The sequence below is a fragment of the Urtica dioica genome, chromosome 3, assembly GCF_054948205.1.
Source record: "Urtica dioica subsp. dioica isolate 48M chromosome 3, U.dioica_male_clone48M_v1_H2, whole genome shotgun sequence".
Taxonomy (NCBI): Eukaryota; Viridiplantae; Streptophyta; class Magnoliopsida; order Rosales; family Urticaceae; genus Urtica; species Urtica dioica.
In genome coordinates, this window is record NC_142758.1 from 12456943 (window position 1) to 12480157 (window position 23215).

Genomic DNA, 23215 nt, shown 5'->3' on the forward strand with positions numbered 1-23215 from the left:
TGCCTATCCGTGCACGAGTTGGGCGGCGAGCACGTTGCCACATTCGTGTGGCCAGGTTTCCCGTGGACGCTGGCTAGACTAGGTACGTCCGGTGGACGGAGGCCTTTGAAACCCATTTGTGACTCGCTGCCTATCGGCGCAAGAGCTGGGCGGCGAGCACGGTGCCGCATTCGTGTGGCCAGGTTTCCCGTGGACGCTGGCTAGACCAGGTACGTCCAGCGGACGCAGGCCTTTGAAACCCATTTGTGACTCTCTGCCTTTTGGCGCACAAGCTGGGCGGCGAGCGCGGTGCCACATTCGTGTGACCAAGTTTCCGGTGGACGCTGGCTAGACCAGGTACGTCCGGTGGACGGAGGCCTTTGAAACCCATTTGTGAATCGCTGCCTATCGGCGCACGAGCTGGGCGGCGAGCACGGTGCCGCATTCGTGTGGTCAGGTTTCCCGTGGACGCTGGCTAGACCAGGTACGTCCGGCGGACGCAGGCCTTTGATACCCATTTGTGACTCGCTGCTTATCGGCGCACGAGCTGGGCGGCGAGCGCGGTGCCACATTCGTGTGGCCACGTTTCCCGTGGACGCTTGCTAGACCAGGTACGCCGGCGGATGCAGGCCTTTGATACCCATTTGTAACTCGCTGCCTTTCGGCGCACAAGCTGGGCGGCGAGCGCGGTGCCACATTCGTGTGGCCAGGTTTCCCATGGACGCTGGCTAGACTAGGTACGTCCGGCGGACGCAGGCCTTTGAAACCCATTTGTGACTCGCTGCCTATCGGTGCACGAGCTGCGCAGCGAGCGCGGTGCCACATTCGTGTGGCCAGGTTTCCCGTAGACGCTGGCTAGACCAGGTACGTCCGGCGGATGCAGGCCTTTGAAACCCATTTGTGACTCGCTGCCTTTTGGCGCACAAGCTGGGCGGCGAGCGCGGTGCCACATTCGTGTGGCCAAGTTTCCGGTGGACGATGGCTAGACCAGGTACGTCCGGTGGACGGAGGCCTTTGAAACCCATTTGTGACTCGCTGCCTATCGGCGCACGAGCTGGGTGGCGAGCACGGTGCCGCATTCGTGTGGTCAGGTTTCCCGTGGACGCTGGCTAGACCAGGTACTTCCAGCGGACGCAGGCCTTTGATACCCATTTGTGACTCGCTGCTTATCGGCGCATGAGCTAGGCGGCGAGCGCGGTGCCACATTCGTGTGGCCACGTTTCCCGTGGACGCTGGCTAGACCAGGTACGTCCGGTGGACGCAGGCCTTTCAAACCCATTTCTGACTCGCTGCCTATCGGTGCACGAGCTGGGCGGCGAGCGCGGTGCCACATTCGTGTGGCCAGGTTTCCCGTGGACGCTGGTAGACCAGGTATGTCCGGCGGACGCAGGCCTTTGAAACCCATTTGTGACTCGTTGCGTATCGGCGCACGAGCTGCGTGGCGAGCGCGGTGCCACATTCGTGTGGACAAGTTTCCCGTGGACGCTGGTTAGACCAGGTACGTCCGGCGGACGCAGGCCTTTGAAACCCATTTGTGACTCGCTGCCTATTGGCGCACGAGCTGGCCGGCGAGCGCGGTGCCACATTCGTGTGGCCAAGTTTCCCGTGGATGCTAGCTAGACCAGGTACGTCCGGCGGACGCAGGCCTTTGAAACCCATTTGTGACTCGCTGCCTATCGGTGCAGGAGCTGGGCGGCGAGCACGGTGCCATATTCGTGTCGTCAGGTTTCCCGTGGACGCTGGCTAGACCAGGTACGTCCGGCGGACGCAGGCCTTTGAAACCCATTTGTGACTCGCTGCCTTTCGGTGCACGAGCTGGGCAGCGAGCGCAGTGCCACATTCGTGTGGCAAGGTTTCCCGTGGACGCTGGCTAGACCAGGTACGTCCAGCGGACGCAGACCTTTGAAACCCATTTGTGACTCGCTGCCTATCCGTGCACGAGTTGGGCGGCGAGCACGGTGCCACATTCGTGTGGCCAGGTTTCCCGTGGACGCTGGCTAGACCAGGTACGTCCGGCGGACGCAGACCTTTGATACCCATTTGTGACTCGCTGCCTTTCGGCGCACAAGCTGGGCGGCGAGCGCGGTGCCACATTCGTGTTGGCAGGTTTCCGGTGGACGCTGGCTACACCAGGTACGTCCGGCGGACGCAGACCTTTGATACCCATTTGTGACTCGCTGCCTTTCGGCGCACAAGCTAGGCGGCGAGCACGGTGCCATATTCGTGTTGCCAGGTTTCCGGTGGACTCTGGCTACACCATGTACGTCCGGCGGACGGATTCCTTTGAAACCCATTTGTGACTCGCTGCCTATCGGCGCACGAGCTGGGCGGCGAGTGCGGTGCCGCATTCGTGTGGCCAGGTTTCCGTGGACTCTGGCTAGACCAAGTACGTCTGGCGGACGTAGGCCTTTGAAACCCATTTATGACTCGCTGCCTATCGGCGCACGAGCTGGGCGGCGAGCACGGTGCCGCATTCGTGTGGTCAGGTTTCCCGTGGACGCTGGATAGACCAGGAACGTCAGGCGGACGCAGGCCTTTGAAACCCATTTGTGACTCGCTGCCTATCGGCGCACGAGCTAGGCAGCGAGCGCGGTGCCACATTCGTGTGGCCAGGTTTACCATGGACGCTGGCTAGACCAGGTACGTCCGGCGGACGCAGGCCTTTGATACCCATTTTTGACTCGCTGCTTATCGGTGCACGAGCTGGGCGGCGAGCGCGGTGCCACATTCGTGTGGCCACGTTTCCCGTGGACGTTGGCTAGAACAGGTACGTCCGGCGGACGCAGGCCTTTGAAACTCATTTGTGACTCGCTGCCTATCGGTGCACGACTGGGCGGCGAGCACGGTGCCGCATTCGTGTGGTCAGGTTTCCCGTGGACGCTAGCTAGACCAGGTACGTCCGGCGGACGCAGGCCTTTGAAACCCATTTGTGACTCGCTGCCTATCGGTGTAGGAGCTGGGCGGCGAGCGCGGTGCCGCATTCGTGTGGCCAGGTTTCCCGTGGATGCTGGCTAGACCAGGTATGTCCGGCGGACGCAGACCTTTGAAACCCATTTGTGACTCGTTGCGTATCGGCGCACGACCTGCGCGGCCAGCGCGGTGCCACATTCGTGTGGCCAAGTTTACCGTGGACGCTGGCTAGACCAGGTACGTCCGGCGGATGCAGGCCTTTGATACCCATTTGTGACTCGCTGCTTATCGGCGCACGAGCTGGGCGACGAACGCGGTGCCACATTCGTGTGGCCACGTTTCCCGTGGACGCTGGCTAGAACAGGTACGCCCGGCAGACGCAGGCATTTGAAACCCATTTGTCACTCGCTGCCTATCGGCGCACGAGCTGGCGGCGAGCGCGGTGCCACATTCGTGTGGCCAGGTTTCTCGTGGACGCTGGGTAGACCAGGTACGTCCGGCGGAAGAAGGCCTTTGAAACCCATTTGTGACTCGCTGGCTGTCGGCGCACGAGCTGGACGGCGAGCGCGGTGCCACATTCGTGTGGCCACGTTTCCCGTGGACGCTGGCTAGACCAGGTACGTCCGGCGGAAGCAGGCCTTTGAAACCCATTTGTGACTCGCTGCCTGTCGGCGCACGAGCTGGACGGCGAGCGCGGTGCCACATTCGTGTTGGCAGGTTTCCGGTGGACGCTGGCTACACCAGGTACGTCCGGCGGACGCAGACCTTTGATACCCATTTGTGACTCGCTGCCTTTCGGCGCACAAGCTAGGCGGCGAGCGCGGTGCCATATTTGTGTTGCCAGGTTTCCGGTGGACTCTGGCTACACCGTGTACGTCCGGCGGACGGATTCCTTTGAAACCCATTTGTGACTCGCTGCCTATCGGCGCACGAGCTGGGCGGCGAGTGCGGTGCCGCATTCGTGTGGCCAGGTTTCCGTGGACTCTGGCTAGACCAAGTACGTCTGGCGGACGTAGGCCTTTGAAACCCATTTGTGACTCGCTGCCTATCGGCGCACGAGCTGGGCGGCGAGCACGGTGCCGCATTCGTGTGGTCAGGTTTCCCGTGGACGTTGGCTAGACCAGGAACGTCAGGCGGACGCAGGCCTTTGAAACCCATTTGTGACTCGCTGCCTATCGGTGCACGAGCTAGGCAGCGAGCGCGGTGCCACATTCGTGTGGCCAGGTTTACCATGGACGCTGGCTAGACCAGGTACGTCCGGCGGACGCAAGCCTTTGATACCCATTTTTGACTCGCTGCTTATCGGTGCACGAGCTGGGCGGCTAGCGCGGTGCCACATTCGTGTGGCCACGTTTCCCGTGGACGTTGGCTAGAACAGGTACGTCCGGCGGACGCAGGCCTTTGAAACTCATTTGTGACTCGCTGCCTATCGGCGCACGAGCTGGCGGCGAGCGCAGTGCCACATTCGTGTGGCCAGGTTTCCCGTGGACGCTGGCTAGACCAGGTACGTCCGGCGGACGCAGGCCTTTGAAACCCATTTGTGACTCGCTGCCTATCGGTGTAGGAGCTGGGCGGCGAGCGCGGTGCCGCATTCGTGTGGCCAGGTTTCCCGTGGATGCTAGCTAGACCAGGTATGTCCGGCGGACGCAGACCTTTGAAACCCATTTGTGACTCGTTGCGTATCGGCGCACGACCTGCGCGGCCAGCTCGGTGCCACATTCGTGTGGCCAAGTTTCCCGTGGACGCTGGCTAGACCAGGTACGTCCGGCGGACGCAGGCCTTTGAAACCCATTTGTGACTCGCTGCCTATCGGTGCACGAGCTAGCCGGCGAGCGCGGTGCCACATTCGTGTGGCCAGGTTTCCCGTGGACGCTGGCTAGACCAGGTACGTCCGGCGGACGCAGGCCTTTGAAACCCATTTGTGACTCCCTGCCTATCGGTGCACGAGCTAGGCAGCGAGCGCGGTGCCACATTCGTGTGGCCAGGTTTCCCGTGGACGCTGGCTAGACTAGGTACGTCCGGCGGACGCACGCCTTTGATACCCATTTGTGACTCGCTGCTTATCGGCGCACGAGCTGGGCGGAGAGCGCGGTGCCACATTCGTGTGGCCAGGTTTCCCGTGGACGCTGGATAGACCAGGTACGTCCGGCGGACGCAGGCCTTTGAAACCAATTTGTGACTCGCTGCCTATCGGTGCACGAGCTGGGCAGCGACCGCGGTGCCACATTCGTGTGGCCAGGTTTCCCGTGGACGCTGGCTAGACCAGGTACGTCCGGCGGACGCTGGCCTTTGATACCCATTTGTGACTCGCTGCTTATCGGTGCACGAGCTGGGCGGCGACCGTGGTGGCACATTCGTGTGGCCACGTTTCCCGTGGACGCTGGCTAGACCAGGTACGTCCGGCGGACGCAGGCCTTTGAAACCCATTTGTGACTCGCTGCATTTCGGTGCACAAGCTGGGCGGTGAGCGCGGTGCCACATTCGTGTTGCCAGGTTTTCGGTGGACGCTGGCTAGAACAGGTACGTCCGGAGGACGGATGCCTTTGAAACCCATTTGTGACTCGCTGCCTATCGGCGCACGAGCTGGGCAACGAGTGCGGTGCCGCATTCGTGTGGCCAGGTTTCCGTGGACTCTGGCTAGACCATGTACGTCTGGCGGACGCAGGCCTTTGAAACACATTTGTGACTCGCTGCCTATCGGCGCACGAGCTAGGCGGCGAGTACGGTGCCGCATTCGTGTGGTAAGGTTTCCTGTGGACGCTGGCTAGACCAGGTACGTCCGGCGGACGCAGGCCTTTGAAACCCTTTTGTGACTCGCTGCCTATCGGCGCACGAGCTAGGCAGCGACCGCTGTGCCACATTCATGTGGCCAAGTTTCCCATGGACGCTGGCTAGACCAGGTACGTCCGGCGGATGCAGGCCTTTGATACCCATTTGTGACTCGCTGCTTATCGGCGCACGAGCTGGGCGACGAACGCGGTGCCACATTCGTGTGGCCACGTTACCCGTGGACGCTGGCTAGAACAGGTACGCCCGGCAGACGCAGGCATTTGAAACCCATTTGTCACTCGCTGCCTATCGGCGCACGAGCTGGCGGCGAGCGCGGTGCCACATTCGTGTGGCCAGGTTTCCCGTGGACGCTGGGTAGACCAGGTACGTCCGGCGGAAGCAGGCCTTTGAAACCCATTTGTGACTCGCTGCCTGTCGGCGCACGAACTGGACGGCGAGCGCGGTGCCACATTCGTGTGGCCACGTTTCCCGTGGACGCTGGCTAGACCAGGTACGTCCGGCGGAAGCAGGCCTTTGAAACCCATTTGTGACTCGCTGCCTGTCGGCGCACGAGCTGGACGGCGAGCGCGGTGCCACATTCGTGTTGGCAGGTTTCCGGTGGACGCTGGCTACACCAGGTACGTCCGGCGGACGCAGACCTTTGATACCCATTTGTGACTCGCTGCCTTTCGGCGCACAAGCTAGGCGGCGAGCGCGGTGCCATATTCGTGTTGCCAGGTTTCCGGTGGACTCTGGCTACACCGTGTACGTCCGGCGGACGGATTCCTTTGAAACCCATTTGTGACTCGCTGCCTATCGGCGCACGAGCTGGGCGGCGAGTGCGGTGCCGCATTCGTGTGGCCAGGTTTCCGTGGACTCTGGCTAGACCAAGTACGTCTGGCGGACGTAGGCCTTTGAAACCCATTTGTGACTCGCTGCCTATCGGCGCACGAGCTGGGCGGCGAGCACGGTGCCGCATTCGTGTGGTCAGGTTTCCCGTGGACGCTGGCTAGACCAGGAACGTCAGGCGGACGCAGGCCTTTGAAACCCATTTGTGACTCGCTGCCTATCGGTGCACGAGCTAGGCAGCGAGCGCGGTGCCACATTCGTGTGGCCAGGTTTACCATGGACGCTGGCTAGACCAGGTACGTCCGGCGGACGCAGGCCTTTGATACCCATTTTTGACTCGCTGCTTATCGGTGCACGAGCTGGGCGGCTAGCGCGGTGCCACATTCTTGTGGCCACGTTTCCCGTGGACGTTGGCTAGAACAGGTACGTCCGGCGGACGCAGGCCTTTGAAACTCATTTGTGACTCGCTGCCTATCGGCGCACGAGCTGGCGGCGAGCGCAGTGCCACATTCGTGTGGCCAGGTTTCCCGTGGACGCTGGCTAGACCAGGTACGTCCGGCGGACGCAGGCCTTTGAAACCCATTTGTGACTCGCTGCCTATCGGTGTAGGAGCTGGGCGGCGAGCGCGGTGCCGCATTCGTGTGGCCAGGTTTCCCGTGGATGCTGGCTAGACCAGGTATGTCCGGCGGACGCAGACCTTTGAAACCCATTTGTGACTCGTTGCGTATCGGCGCACGACCTGCTCGGCCAGCGCGGTGCCACATTCGTGTGGCCAAGTTTCCCGTGGACGCTGGCTAGACCAGGTACGTCCGGCGGACGCAGTCCTTTGAAACCCATTTGTGACTCGCTGCCTATCGGTGCACGAGCTAGCCGGCAAGCGCGGTGCCACATTCGTGTGGCCAGGTTTCCCGTGGATGCTGGCTAGACCAGGTACGTCCGGCGGACGCAGGCCTTTGAAACCCATTTGTGACTCGCTGCCTATCGGTGTAGGAGCTGGGCGGCGAGCACGGTGCCGCATTCGTGTGGTCAGGTTTCCCGTGGACGCTGGCTAGACCAGGTACGTCCGGCGGACACAGGCCTTTGAAACCCATTTGTGACTCGCTGCCTATCGGTGCACGAGCTGGGCAGCGAGCGTGGTGCCACATTCATGTGGCAAGGTTTCCCGTGGACGCTGGCTAGACCAGGTAAGTCCTGTGGACACAGGCCTTTGACACCCATTTGTGACTAGCTGCTTATCGGCGCACGAGCTGGGCGGCGAGCGCGGTGCCACATTCGTGTGGCCAGGTTTCCCGTGGACGCTGGCTAGACCAGGTACGTCCGGCGGACGCAGGCCTTTGAAACCCATTTGTGACTCCCTGCCTATCGGTGCACGAGCTAGGCAGCGAGCGCGGTGCCACATTCGTGTGGCCAGGTTTCCCGTGGACGCTGGCTAGACTAGGTACGTCCGGCGGAGGCACGCCTTTGATACCCATTTGTGACTCGCTGCTTATCGGCGCACGAGCTGGGCGGAGAGCGCGGTGCCACATTCGTGTGGCCAGGTTTCCCGTGGACGCTAGCTAGACCAGGTACGTCCGGCGGACGCAGGCCTTTGAAACCAATTTGTGACTCGCTGCCTATCGGTGCACGAGCTGGGCAGCGACCGCGGTGCCACATTCGTGTGGCCAGGTTTCCCGTGGACGCTGGCTAGACCAGGTACGTCCGGCGGACGCAGGCCTTTGATACCCATTTGTGACTCGCTGCTTATCGGCGCACGAGCTGGGCGGCGACCGTGGTGGCACATTCGTGTGGCGACGTTTCCCGTGGACGCTGGCTAGACCAGGTACGTCCGGCGGACGCAGGCCTTTGAAACCCATTTGTGACTCGCTGCATTTCGGTGCACAAGCTGGGCGGCGAGCGCGGTGCCACATTCGTGTTGCCAGGTTTTCGGTGGACGCTGGCTAGAACAGGTACGTCCGGAGGACGGATGCCTTTGAAACCCATTTGTGACTCGCTGCCTATCGGCGCACGAGCTGGGCAGCGAGTGCGGTGCCGCATTCGTGTGGCCAGGTTTCCGTATACTCTGGCTAGACCAAGTACGTCTGGCGGACGCAGGCCTTTGAAACCCATTTGTGACTCGCTGCCTATCGGCGCACGAGCTGGGCGGCGAGTACGGTGCCGCATTCGTGTGGTAAGGTTTCCTGTGGACGCTGGCTAGACCAGGTACGTCCGGCAGACGCAGGCCTTTGAAACCCATTTGTGACTCGCTGCCTATCGGCGCACGAGCTAGGCAGCGAGCGCTGTGCCACATTCATGTGGCCAAGTTTCCCATGGACGCTGGCTAGACCAGGTACGTCCGGCGGATGCAGGCCTTTGATACCCATTTGTGACTCGCTGCTTATCGGCGCACGAGCTAGGCGACGAACGCGGTGCCACATTCGTGTGGCCACGTTTCCCGTGGACGCTGGCTAGAACAGGTACGTCCGGCAGACGCAGGCATTTGAAACCCATTTGTCACTCGCTGCCTATCGGCGCACGAGCTTTTGGCGAGCGCGGTGCCACATTCGTGTGGCCAGGTTTCCCGTGGACGCTGGCTAGACCAGGTACGTCCGGCGGAAGCAGGCCTTTGAAACCCATTTGTGACTCGCTGCCTGTCGGCGCACGAGCTGGACGGCGAGCGCGGTGCCGCATTCGTGTGGCCAGGTTTCCGTGGACTCTGGCTAGACCAAGTACGTCTGGCGGACGTAGGCCTTTGAAACCCATTTGTGACTCGCTGCCTATCGGCGCACGAGCTGGGCGGCGAGCACGGTGCCGCATTCGTGTGGTCAGGTTTCCCGTGGACGCTGGCTAGACCAGGAACGTCAGGCGGACGCAGGCCTTTGAAACCCATTTGTGACTCGCTGCCTATCGGTGCACGAGCTAGGCAGCGAGCGCGGTGCCACATTCGTGTGGCCAGGTTTCCCGTGGACGCTGGCTAGACTAGGTACGTCCGGCGGACGCACGCCTTTGATACCCATTTGTGACTCGCTGCTTATCGGCGCACGAGCTGGGCGGAGAGCGCGGTGCCACATTCGTGTGGCCACGTTTCCCGTGGACGCTAGCTAGACCAGGTACGTCCGGCGGACGCAGGCCTTTGAAACCAATTTGTGACTCGCTGCCTATCGGTGCACGAGCTGGGCAGCGACCGCGGTGCCACATTCGTGTGGCCAGGTTTCCCGTGGACGCTGGCTAGACCAGGTACGTCCGGCGGACGCAGGCCTTTGATACCCATTTGTGACTCGCTGCTTATCGGCGCACGAGCTGGGCGGAGAGCGCGGTGCCACATTCGTGTGGCCAGGTTTCCCGTGGACGCTGGCTAGACCAGGTACGTCCGGCGGACACAGGCCTTTGAAACCCATTTGTGACTCGCTGCCTATCGGCGCACAAGCTAGGCGGCGAGCGCGGTGCCATATTCGTGTTGCCAGGTTTCCTGTGGACTCTGGCTACACCATGTACGTCCGGCGGACGGATTCCTTTGAAACCCATTTGTTACTCGCTGCCTATCGGTGCACGAGCTGGGCGGCGAGCGTGGTGCCACATTCGTGTGGCCAGGTTTCCGGTGGACTCTGGCTACACCATGTACGTCCGGCGGACGGATTCCTTTGAAACCCATTTGTGACTCACTGCCTGTCGGCGCACGAGCTGGACGGCGAGCGCGGTGCCACATTCGTGTTGGCAGGTTTCCGGTGGACGCTGGCTACACCAGGTACGTCCGGCGGACGCAGACCTTTGATACCCATTTGTGACTCGCTGCCTTTCGGCGCACAAGCTAGGCGGCGAGCGCGGTGCCATATTCGTGTTTCCAGGTTTCCGGTGGACTCTGGCTACACCATGTACGTCCGGCGGACGGATTCCTTTAAAACCCATTTGTGACTCGCTGCCTATCGGCGCACGAGCTGGGCGGCGAGCGTGGTGCCACATTCGTGTGGCCAGGTTTCCTGTGGACGCTGGCTAGACCAGGTACATCCGGCGGACACATGCCTTTGAAACCCATTTGTGACTCCCTGCCTATCGGTGCACGAGCTGGGCAGCGAGCGCGGTGCCACATTCGTGTAGCCAGGTTTCCCGTGGACGCTGGCTAGACTAGGTACGTCCGGCAGACGCAGGCCTTTGATACCCATTTGTGACTCGCTGCTTATCGGCGCACGAGCTGGGCGGAGAGCGCGGTGCCACATTCGTGTGGCCAGGTTTCCCGTGGACGCTGGCTAGACCAGGTACGTCCGGCGGACACAGGCCTTTGAAACCCATTTGTGACTCGCTGCCTATCGGTGCAGGAGCTGGGCAGCGACCGCGGTGCCACATTCGTGTGGCCAGGTTTCCCATGGACGCTGGCTAGACCAGGTACGTCCGGCGGACGCAGGCCTTTGATACCCATTTGTGACTCGCTGCTTATCGGCGCACGAGCTGGGCGGCGAGCGCGGTGCCACATTCGTGTGGCCACGTTTCCCGTGGACGCTGGCTAGAACAGGTACGTCCGGCAGACGCAGGCATTTGAAACCCATTTGTCACTCGCTGCCTATCGGCGCACGAGCTTTTGGCGAGCGCGGTGCCACATTCGTGTGGCCAGGTTTCCCGTGGACGCTGGCTAGACCAGGTACGTCCGGCGGAAGCAGGCCTTTGAAACCCATTTGTGACTCGCTGCCTGTCGGCGCACGAGCTGGACGGCGAGCGCGGTGCCGCATTCGTGTGGCCAGGTTTCCGTGGACTCTGGCTAGACCAAGTACGTCTGGCGGACGTAGGCCTTTGAAACCCATTTGTGACTCGCTGCCTATCGGCGCACGAGCTGGGCGGCGAGCACGGTGCCGCATTCGTGTGGTCAGGTTTCCCGTGGACGCTGGCTAGACCAGGAACGTCAGGCGGACGCAGGCCTTTGAAACCCATTTGTGACTCGCTGCCTATCGGTGCACGAGCTAGGCAGCGAGCGCGGTGCCACATTCGTGTGGCCAGGTTTACCATGGACGCTGGCTAGACTAGGTACGTCCGGCAGACGCAGGCCTTTGATACCCATTTGTGACTCGCTGCTTATCGGCGCACGAGCTGGGCGGAGAGCGCGGTGCCACATTCGTGTGGCCAGGTTTCCCGTGGACGCTGGCTAGACCAGGTACGTCCGGCGGACACAGGCCTTTGAAACCCATTTGTGACTCGCTGCCTATCGGCGCACAAGCTAGGCGGCGAGCGCGGTCCCATATTTGTGTTGCCAGGTTTCCGGTGGACTCTGGCTACACCATGTACGTCCGGCGGACGGATTCCTTTGAAACCCATTTGTGACTCGCTGCCTATCGGTGCACGAGCTGGGCGGCGAGCGTGGTGCCACATTCGTGTGGCCAGGTTTCCGGTGGACTCTGGCTACACCATGTACGTCCGGCGGACGGATTCCTTTGAAACTCATTTGTGACTCGCTGCCTGTCGGCGCACGAGCTGGACGGCGAGCGCGGTGCCACATTCGTGTTGGCAGGTTTCCGGTGGACGCTGGCTACACCAGGTACGTCCGGCGGACGCAGACCTTTGATACCCATTTGTGACTCGCTGCCTTTCGGCGCACAAGCTAGGCGGCGAGCGCGGTGCCATATTCGTGTTTCCAGGTTTCCGGTGGACTCTGGCTACACCATGTACGTCCGGCGGACGGATTCCTTTAAAACCCATTTGTGACTCGCTGCCTATCGGCGCACGAGCTGGACGGCGAGCGTGGTGCCACATTCGTGTGGCCAGGTTTCCTGTGGACGCTGGCTAGACCAGGTACATCCGGCGGACATATGCCTTTGAAACCCATTTGTGACTCCCTGCCTATCGGTGCACGAGCTGGGCAGCGAGCGCGGTGCCACATTCGTGTAGCCAGGTTTCCCGTGGACGCTGGCTAGACTAGGTACGTCCGGCAGACGCAGGCCTTTGATACCCATTTGTGACTCGCTGCTTATCGGCGCACGAGCTGGGCGGAGAGCGCGGTGCCACATTCGTGTGGCCAGGTTTCCCGTGGACGCTGGCTAGACCAGGTACGTCCGGCGGACACAGGCCTTTGAAACCCATTTGTGACTCGCTGCCTATCGGTGCAGGAGCTGGGCAGCGACCGCGGTGCCACATTCGTGTGGCCAGGTTTCCCATGGACGCTGGCTAGACCAGGTACGTCCGGCGGACGCAGGCCTTTGATACCCATTTGTGACTCGCTGCTTATCGGCGCACGAGCTGGGCGGCGACCGTGGTGGCACATTCCTGTGGCCACGTTTCCCGTGGACGCTGGCTAGACCAGGTACGTCCGGCGGATGCAGGCCTTTGATACCCATTTGTGACTCGCTGCTTATCGGCGCACGAGCTGGGCGACGAACGCGGTGCCACATTCGTGTGGCCACGTTTCCCGTGGACGCTGGCTAGAACAGGTACGTCCGGCAGACGCAGGCATTTGAAACCCATTTGTCACTCGCTGCCTATCGGCGCACGAGCTTTCGGCGAGCGCGGTGCCACATTCGTGTGGCCAGGTTTCCCGTGGACGCTGGCTAGACCAGGTACGTCCGGCGGAAGCAGGCCTTTGAAACCCATTTGTGACTCGCTGCCTGTCGGCGCACGAGCTGGACGGCGAGCGCGGTGCCACATTCGTGTGGCTAGGTTTCCCGTGGATGCTGGCTAGACCAGGTACGTCCGGCGGACAAAGGCCTTTGATACCCATTTGTGACTCGCTGCTTATCGGCGCACGAGCTGGGCGGCGAGCGTGGTGCCACATTCGTGTGGCCAGGTTTCCCGTGCACGCTGGCTAGACCAGGTACATCCGGCGGGCACATGCCTTTGAAACCCATTTGTGACTCCCTGCCTATCGGTGCACGAGCTGGGCAGCGAGCGCGGTGCCACATTCGTGTAGCCAGGTTTCCCGTGGACGCTGGCTAGACTAGGTACGTCCGGCAGACGCAGGCCTTTGATACCCATTTGTGACTCGCTGCTTATCGGCGCACGAGCTGGGCTGAGAGCGTGGTGCCACATTCGTGTGGCCAGGTTTCCCGTGGACGCTGGCTAGACCAGGTACGTCCGGCGGACACAGGCCTTTGAAACCCATTTGTGACTCGCTGCCTATCGGCGCACAAGCTAGGCGGCGAGCGCGGTGCCACATTCGTGTTGCCAGGTTTTCGGTGGACGCTGGCTAGAACAGGTACGTCCGGAGGACGGATGCCTTTGAAACCCATTTGTGACTCGCTGCCTATCGGCGCACGAGCTGGGCAGCGAGTGCGGTGCCGCATTCGTGTGGCCAGGTTTCCGTATACTCTGGCTAGACCAAGTACGTCTGGCGGACGCAGGCCTTTGAAACCCATTTGTGACTCGCTGCCTATCGGCGCACGAGCTGGGCGGCGAGTACGGTGCCGCATTCGTGTGGTAAGGTTTCCTGTGGACGCTGGCTAGACCAGGTACGTCCGGCAGACGCAGGCCTTTGAAACCCATTTGTGACTCGCTGCCTATCGGCGCACGAGCTAGGCAGCGAGCGCTGTGCCACATTCATGTGGCCAAGTTTCCCATGGACGCTGGCTAGACCAGGTACGTCCGGCGGATGCAGGCCTTTGATACCCATTTGTGACTCGCTGCTTATCGGCGCACGAGCTGGGCGACGAACGCGGTGCCACATTCGTGTGGCCACGTTTCCCGTGGACGCTGGCTAGAACAGGTACGTCCGGCAGACGCAGGCATTTGAAACCCATTTGTCACTCGCTGCCTATCGGCGCACGAGCTTTTGGCGAGCGCGGTGCCACATTCGTGTGGCCAGGTTTCCCGTGGACGCTGGCTAGACCAGGTACGTCCGGCGGAAGCAGGCCTTTGAAACCCATTTGTGACTCGCTGCCTGTCGGCGCACGAGCTGGACGGCGAGCGCGGTGCCGCATTCGTGTGGCCAGGTTTCCGTGGACTCTGGCTAGACCAAGTACGTCTGGCGGACGTAGGCCTTTGAAACCCATTTGTGACTCGCTGCCTATCGGCGCACGAGCTGGGCGGCGAGCACGGTGCCGCATTCGTGTGGTCAGGTTTCCCGTGGACGCTGGCTAGACCAGGAACGTCAGGCGGACGCAGGCCTTTGAAACCCATTTGTGACTCGCTGCCTATCGGTGCACGAGCTAGGCAGCGAGCGCGGTGCCACATTCGTGTGGCCAGGTTTACCATGGACGCTGGCTAGACTAGGTACGTCCGGCAGACGCAGGCCTTTGATACCCATTTGTGACTCGCTGCTTATCGGCGCACGAGCTGGGCGGAGAGCGCGGTGCCACATTCGTGTGGCCAGGTTTCCCGTGGACGCTGGCTAGACCAGGTACGTCCGGCGGACACAGGCCTTTGAAACCCATTTGTGACTCGCTGCCTATCGGCGCACAAGCTAGGCGGCGAGCGCGGTGCCATATTCGTGTTGCCAGGTTTCCGGTGGACTCTGGCTACACCATGTACGTCCGGCGGACGGATTCCTTTGAAACCCATTTGTTACTCGCTGCCTATCGGTGCACGAGCTGGGCGGCGAGCGTGGTGCCACATTCGTGTGGCCAGGTTTCCGGTGGACTCTGGCTACACCATGTACGTCCGGCGGACGGATTCCTTTGAAACCCATTTGTGACTCGCTGCCTGTCGGCGCACGAGCTGGACGGCGAGCGCGGTGCCACATTCGTGTTGGCAGGTTTCCGGTGGACGCTGGCTACACCAGGTACGTCCGGCGGACGCAGACCTTTGATACCCATTTGTGACTCGCTGCCTTTCGGCGCACAAGCTAGGCGGCGAGCGCGGTGCCATATTCGTGTTTCCAGGTTTCCGGTGGACTCTGGCTACACCATGTACGTCCGGCGGACGGATTCCTTTAAAACCCATTTGTGACTCGCTGCCTATCGGCGCACGAGCTGGGCGGCGAGCGTGGTGCCACATTCGTGTGGCCAGGTTTCCTGTGGACGCTGGCTAGACCAGGTACATCCGGCGGACACATGCCTTTGAAACCCATTTGTGACTCCCTGCCTATCGGTGCACGAGCTGGGCAGCGAGCGCGGTGCCACATTCGTGTAGCCAGGTTTCCCGTGGACGCTGGCTAGACTAGGTACGTCCGGCAGACGCAGGCCTTTGATACCCATTTGTGACTCGCTGCTTATCGGCGCACGAGCTGGGCGGAGAGCGCGGTGCCACATTCGTGTGGCCAGGTTTCCCGTGGACGCTGGCTAGACCAGGTACGTCCGGCGGACACAGGCCTTTGAAACCCATTTGTGACTCGCTGCCTATCGGTGCAGGAGCTGGGCAGCGACCGCGGTGCCACATTCGTGTGGCCAGGTTTCCCATGGACGCTGGCTAGACCAGGTACGTCCGGCGGACGCAGGCCTTTGATACCCATTTGTGACTCGCTGCTTATCGGCGCACGAGCTGGGCGGCGACCGTGGTGGCACATTCCTGTGGCCACGTTTCCCGTGGACGCTGGCTAGACCAGGTACGTCCGGCGGATGCAAGCCTTTGATACCCATTTGTGACTCGCTGCTTATCGGCGCACGAGCTGGGCGACGAACGCGGTGCCACATTCGTGTGGCCACGTTTCCCGTGGACGCTGGCTAGAACAGGTACGTCCGGCAGACGCAGGCATTTGAAACCCATTTGTCACTCGCTGCCTATCGGCGCACGAGCTTTTGGCGAGCGCGGTGCCACATTCGTGTGGCCAGGTTTCCCGTGGACGCTGGCTAGACCAGGTACGTCCGGCGGAAGCAGGCCTTTGAAACCCATTTGTGACTCGCTGCCTGTCGGCGCACGAGCTGGACGGCGAGCGCGGTGCCGCATTCGTGTGGCCAGGTTTCCGTGGACTCTGGCTAGACCAAGTACGTCTGGCGGACGTAGGCCTTTGAAACCCATTTGTGACTCGCTGCCTATCGGCGCACGAGCTGGGCGGCGAGCACGGTGCCGCATTCGTGTGGTCAGGTTTCCCGTGGACGCTGGCTAGACCAGGAACGTCAGGCGGACGCAGGCCTTTGAAACCCATTTGTGACTCGCTGCCTATCGGTGCACGAGCTAGGCAGCGAGCGCGGTGCCACATTCGTGTGGCCAGGTTTACCATGGACGCTGGCTAGACTAGGTACGTCCGGCAGACGCAGGCCTTTGATACCCATTTGTGACTCGCTGCTTATCGGCGCACGAGCTGGGCGGAGAGCGCGGTGCCACATTCGTGTGGCCAGGTTTCCCGTGGACGCTGGCTAGACCAGGTACGTCCGGCGGACACAGGCCTTTGAAACCCATTTGTGACTCGCTGCCTATCGGCGCACAAGCTAGGCGGCGAGCGCGGTCCCATATTCGTGTTGCCAGGTTTCCGGTGGACTCTGGCTACACCATGTACGTCCGGCGGACGGATTCCTTTGAAACCCATTTGTGACTCGCTGCCTATCGGTGCACGAGCTGGGCGGCGAGCGTGGTGCCACATTCGTGTGGCCAGGTTTCCGGTGGACTCTGGCTACACCATGTACGTCCGGCGGACGGATTCCTTTGAAACTCATTTGTGACTCGCTGCCTGTCGGCGCACGAGCTGGACGGCGAGCGCGGTGCCACATTCGTGTTGGCAGGTTTCCGGTGGACGCTGGCTACACCAGGTACGTCCGGCGGACGCAGACCTTTGATACCCATTTGTGACTCGCTGCCTTTCGGCGCACAAGCTAGGCGGCGAGCGCGGTGCCATATTCGTGTTTCCAGGTTTCCGGTGGACTCTGGCTACACCATGTACGTCCGGCGGACGGATTCCTTTAAAACCCATTTGTGACTCGCTGCCTGTCGGCGCACGAGCTGGGCGGCGAGCGTGGTGCCACATTCGTGTGGCCAGGTTTCCTGTGGACGCTGGCTAGACCAGGTACATCCGGCGGACACATGCCTTTGAAACCCATTTGTGACTCCCTGCCTATCGGTGCACGAGCTGGGCAGCGAGCGCGGTGCCACATTCGTGTAGCCAGGTTTCCCGTGGACGCTGGCTAGACTAGGTACGTCCGGCAGACGCAGGCCTTTGAAACCCATTTGTGACTCGCTGCCTGTCGGCGCACGAGCTGGACGGCGAGCGCGGTGCCACATTCGTGTGGCCACGTTTCCCGTGGACGCTGGCTAGACCAGGTACGTCCGGCGGAAGCAGGCCTTTGAAACCCATTTGTGACTCGCTGCCTGTCGGCGCACGAGCTGGACGGCGAGCGCGGTGCCACATTCGTGTGGCTAGGTTTCCCGTGGATGCTGGCTAGACCAGGTACGTCCGGCGGACAAAGGCCTTTGATACCCATTTGTGACTCGCTGCTTATCGGCGCACGAGCTGGGCGGCGAGCGTGGTGCCACATTCGTGTGGCCAGGTTTCCCGTGCACGCTGGCTAGACCAGGTACATCCGGCGGACACATGCCTTTGAAACCCATTTGTGACTCCCTGCCTATCGGTGCACGAGCTGGGCAGCGAGCGCGGTGCCACATTCGTGTAGCCAGGTTTCTCGTGGACGCTGGCTAGACTAGGTACGTCCGGCAGACGCAGGCCTTTGATACCCATTTGTGACTCGCTGCTTATCGGCGCACGAGCTGGGCTGAGAGCGTGGTGCCACATTCGTGTGGCCAGGTTTCCCGTGGACGCTGGCTAGACCAGGTACGTCCGGCGGACACAGGCCTTTGAAACCCATTTGTGACTCGCTGCCTATCGGCGCACAAGCTAGGCGGCGAGCGCGGTGCCATATTCGTGTTGCCAGGTTTCCGGTGGACTCTGGCTACACCATGTACGTCCGGCGGACGGATTCCTTTGAAACCCATTTGTGACTCGCTGCCTATCGGTGCACGAGCTGGGCGGCGAGCGTGGTGCCACATTCGTGTGGCCAGGTTTCCGGTGGACTCTGGCTACACCATGTACGTCCGGCGGACGGATTCCTTTGAAACCCATTTGTGACTCGCTGCCTGTCGGCGCACGAGCTGGACGGCGAGCGCGGTGCCACATTCGTGTTGGCAGGTTTCCGGTGGACGCTGGCTACACCAGGTACGTCCGGCGGACGCAGACCTTTGATACCCATTTGTGACTCGCTGCCTTTCGGCGCACAAGCTAGGCGGCGAGCGCGGTGCCATATTCGTGTTGCCAGGTTTCCGGTGGACTCTGGCTACACCATGTACGTCCGGCGGACGGATTCCTTTGAAACCCATTTGTGACTCGCTGCCTATCGGCGCACGAGCTGGGCGGCGAGCGTGGTGCCACATTCGTGTGGCCAGGTTTCCCGTGGACGCTGGCTAGACCAGGTACATCCGGCGGACACATGCCTTTGAAACCCATTTGTGACTCCCTGCCTATCGGTGCACGAGCTGGGCAGCGAGCGCGGTGCCACATTCGTGTAGCCAGGTTTCCCGTGGACGCTGGCTAGACTAGGTACGTCCGGCAGACGCAGGCCTTTGATACCCATTTGTGACTCGCTGCTTATCGGCGCACGAGCTGGGCGGAGAGCGCGGTGCCACATTCGTGTGGCCAGGTTTCCCGTGGACGCTGGCTAGACCAGGTACGTCCGGCGGACACAGGCCTTTGAAACCCATTTGTGACTCGCTGCCTATCGGTGCAGGAGCTGGGCAGCGACCGCGGTGCCACATTCGTGTGGCCAGGTTTCCCATGGACGCTGGCTAGACCAGGTACGTCCGGCGGACGCAGGCCTTTGATACCCATTTGTGACTCGCTGCTTATCGGCGCACGAGCTGGGCGGCGACCGTGGTGGCACATTCCTGTGGCCACGTTTCCCGTGGACGCTGGCTAGACCACGTACGTCCGGCGGATGCAGGCCTTTGATACCCATTTGTGACTCGCTGCTTATCGGCGCACGAGCTGGGCGACGAACGCGGTGCCACATTCGTGTGGCCACGTTTCCCGTGGACGCTGGCTAGAACAGGTACGTCCGGCAGACGCAGGCATTTGAAACCCATTTGTCACTCGCTGCCTATCGGCGCACGAGCTGGGCGGCGAGTGCGGTGGCACATTAGTGTGGCCAGGTTTCCCGTGGATGCTGGCTAGACCAGGTACGTCCGGCGGACAAAGGCCTTTGATACCCATTTGTGACTCGCTGCTTATCGGCGCACGAGCTGGGCGGCGAGCGTGGTGCCACATTCGTGTGGCCAGGTTTCCCGTGGACGCTGGATAGACCAGGTACATCCGGCGGACACATGCCTTTGAAACCCATTTGTGACTCCCTGCCTATCGGTGCACGAGCTGGGCAGCGAGCGCGGTGCCACATTCGTGTAGCCAGGTTTCCCGTGGACGCTGGCTAGACTAGGTACGTCCGGCAGACGCATGCCTTTGATACCCATTTGTGACTCGCTGCTTATCGGCGCACGAGCTGGGCGGAGAGCGCGGTGCCACATTCGTGTGGCCAGGTTTCCCGTGGACGCTGGCTAGACCAGGTACGTCCGGCGGACACAGGCCTTTGAAACCCATTTGTGACTCGCTGCCTATCGGTGCAGGAGCTGGGCAGCGACCGCGGTGCCACATTCGTGTGGCCAGGTTTCCCATGGACGCTGGCTAGACCAGGTACGTCCGGCGGACGCAGGCCTTTTATACCCATTTGTGACTCGCTGCTTATCGGCGCACGAGCTGGGCGGCGACCGTGGTGGCACATTCCTGTGGCCACGTTTCCCGTGGACGCTGGCTAGACCAGGTACGTCCGGCGGACGCAGGCCTTTGAAACCCATTTGTGACTCGCTGCCTTTCGGCGCACAAGCTGGGCAGCGAGCGCGGTGCCACATTCGTGTTGCCAGGTTTTCGGTGGACGCTGGCTAGAATAGGTACGTCCGGCGGACGGATGCCTTTGAAACCCATTTGTGACTCGCTGCCTATCGGCGCACGAGCTGGGCGGCGAGTGCGGTGCCACATTAGTGTGGCCAGGTTTCCCGTGGATGCTGGCTAGACCAGGTACGTCCGGCGGACAAAGGCCTTTGATACCCATTTGTGACTCGCTGCTTATCGGCGCACGAGCTGGGCGGCGAGCGTGGTGCCACATTCGTGTGGCCAGGTTTCCCGTGGACGCTGGCTAGACCAGGTACATCCGGCGGACACATGCCTTTGAAACCCATTTGTGACTCCCTGCCTATCGGTGCACGAGCTGGGCAGCGAGCGTGGTGCCACATTCGTGTAGCCAGGTTTCCCGTGGACGCTGGCTAGACTAGGTACGTCCGGCAGACGCAGGCCTTTGATACCCATTTGTGACTCGCTGCTTATCGGCGCACGAGCTGGGCGGAGAGCGCGGTGCCACATTCGTGTGGCCAGGTTTCCCGTGGACGCTGGCTAGACCAGGTACGTCCGGCGGACACAGGCCTTTGAAACCCATTTGTGACTCGCTGCCTATCGGTGCAGGAGCTGGGCAGCGACCGCGGTGCCACATTCGTGTGGCCAGGTTTCCCGTGGACGCTGGCTAGACCAGGTACGTCCGGCGGACACATGCCTTTGAAACCCATTTGTGACTCCCTGCATATCGGTGCACGAGCTGGGCAGCGAGCGCGATGCCACATTCGTGTGGCCAGGTTTCCGTGGACGCTGGCTTGACTAGGTACGTCCGGCAGATGCAGGCCTTTGATACCCATTTGTGACTCGCTGCTTATCGGCGCACGAGCTGGGCGGAGAGCGCGGTGCCACATTCGTGTGGCCAGGTTTACCGTGGACGCTGGCTAGACCAGGTACGTCCGGCGGACGCAGGCCTTTGAAACCAATTTGTGACTCGCTGCCTATCGGTGCAGGAGCTGGGCAGCGACCGCGGTGCCACATTCGTGTGGCCAGGTTTCCCGTGGACGCTGGCTAGACCAGGTACGTCCGGCGGAAGCAGGCCTTTGAAACCCATTTGTGACTCGCTGCCTGTCGGCGCACGAGCTGGACGGCGAGCGCGGTGCCACATTCGTGTGGCCACGTTTCCCGTGGACGCTGGCTAGACCAGGTACGTCCGGCGGAAGCAGGCCTTTGAAACCCATTTGTGACTCGCTGCCTATCGGCGCACGAGCTGGACGGCGAGCGCGGTGCCACATTCGTGTTGCCAGGATTCCGGTGGACTCTGGCTACACCATGTACGTCCGGCGGACGGATTCCTTTGAAACCCATTTGTGACTCGCTGCCTATCGGTGCACGAGCTGGGCGGCGAGCGTGGTGCCACATTCGTGTGGCCAGGTTTCCCGTGGACGCTTGCTAGACCAGGTACATCCGGCGGACACATGCCTTTGAAACCCATTTGTGACTCCCTGCCTATCGGTGCACGAGCTGGGCAGCGAGCGCGGTGCCACATTCGTGTAGCCAGGTTTCCCGTGGACGCTGGCTAGACTAGGTACTTCCGGCAGACGCAGGCCTTTGATACCCATTTGTGACTCGCTGCTTATCGGCGCACGAGCTGGGCGGAGAGCGCGGTGCCACATTCGTGTGGCCAGGTTTCCCGTGGACGCTGGCTAGACCAGGTACGTCCGGCGGACACAGGCCTTTGAAACCCATTTGTGACTCGCTGCCTATCGGTGCAGGAGCTGGGCAGCGACCGCGGTGCCACATTCGTGTGGCCAGGTTTCCCATGGACGCTTGCTAGACCAGGTACGTCCGGCGGACGCAGGCCTTTGATACCCATTTGTGACTCGCTGCTTATCGGCGCACGAGCTGGGCGGCGACCGTGGTGGCACATTCCTGTGGCCACGTTTCCCGTGGACGCTGGCTAGACCAGGTACGTCCGGCGGACGCAGGCCTTTGAAACCCATTTGTGACTCGCTGCCTTTCGGCGCACAAGATGGGCAGCGAGCGCGGTGCCACATTCGTGTTGCCAGGTTTTCGGTGGACGCTGGCGAGAATAGGTACGTCCGGCGGACGGATGCCTTTGAAACCCATTTGTGACTCGCTGCCTATCGGCGCACGAGCTGGGCGGCGAGTGCGGTGCCACATTCGTGTGGCCAGGTTTCCCGTGGATGCTGGCTAGACCAGGTACGTCCGGCGGACAAAGGCCTTTGATACCCATTTGTGACTCGCTGCTTATCGGCGCACGAGCTGGGCGGCGAGCGTGGTGTCACATTCATGTGGCCAGGTTTCCCGTGGACGCTGGCTAGACCAGGTACATCCGGCGGACACATGCCTTTGAAACCCATTTGTGACTCCCTGCCTATCGGTGCACGAGCTGGGCAGCGAGCGCGGTGCCACATTCGTGTAGCCAGGTTTCCCGTGGACGCTGGCTAGACTAGGTACGTCCGACAGACGCAGGCCTTTGATACCCATTTGTGACTCGCTGCTTATCGGCGCACGAGCTGGGCGGAGAGCGCGGTGCCACATTCGTGTGGCCAGGTTTCCCGTGGACGCTGGCTAGACCAGGTACGTCCGGCGGACACAGGCCTTTGAAACCCATTTGTGACTCGCTGCCTATCGGTGCAGGAGCTGGGCAGCGACCGCGGTGCCACATTCGTGTGGCCAGGTTTCCCATGGACGCTGGCTAGACCAGGTACGTCCGGCGGACGCAGGCCTTTGATACCCATTTGTGACTCGCTGCTTATCGGCGCACGAGCTGGGCGGCGACCGTGGTGGCACATTCCTGTGGCCACGTTTCCCGTGGACGCTGGCTAGACCAGGTACGTCCGGCGGACGCATGCCTTTGAAACCCATTTGTGACTCGCTGCCTTTCGGCGCACAAGCTGGGCAGCGAGCGCGGTGCCACATTCGTGTTGCCAGGTTTTCGGTGGACGCTGGCTAGAATAGGTACGTCCGGCGGACGGATGCCTTTGAAACCCATTTGTGACT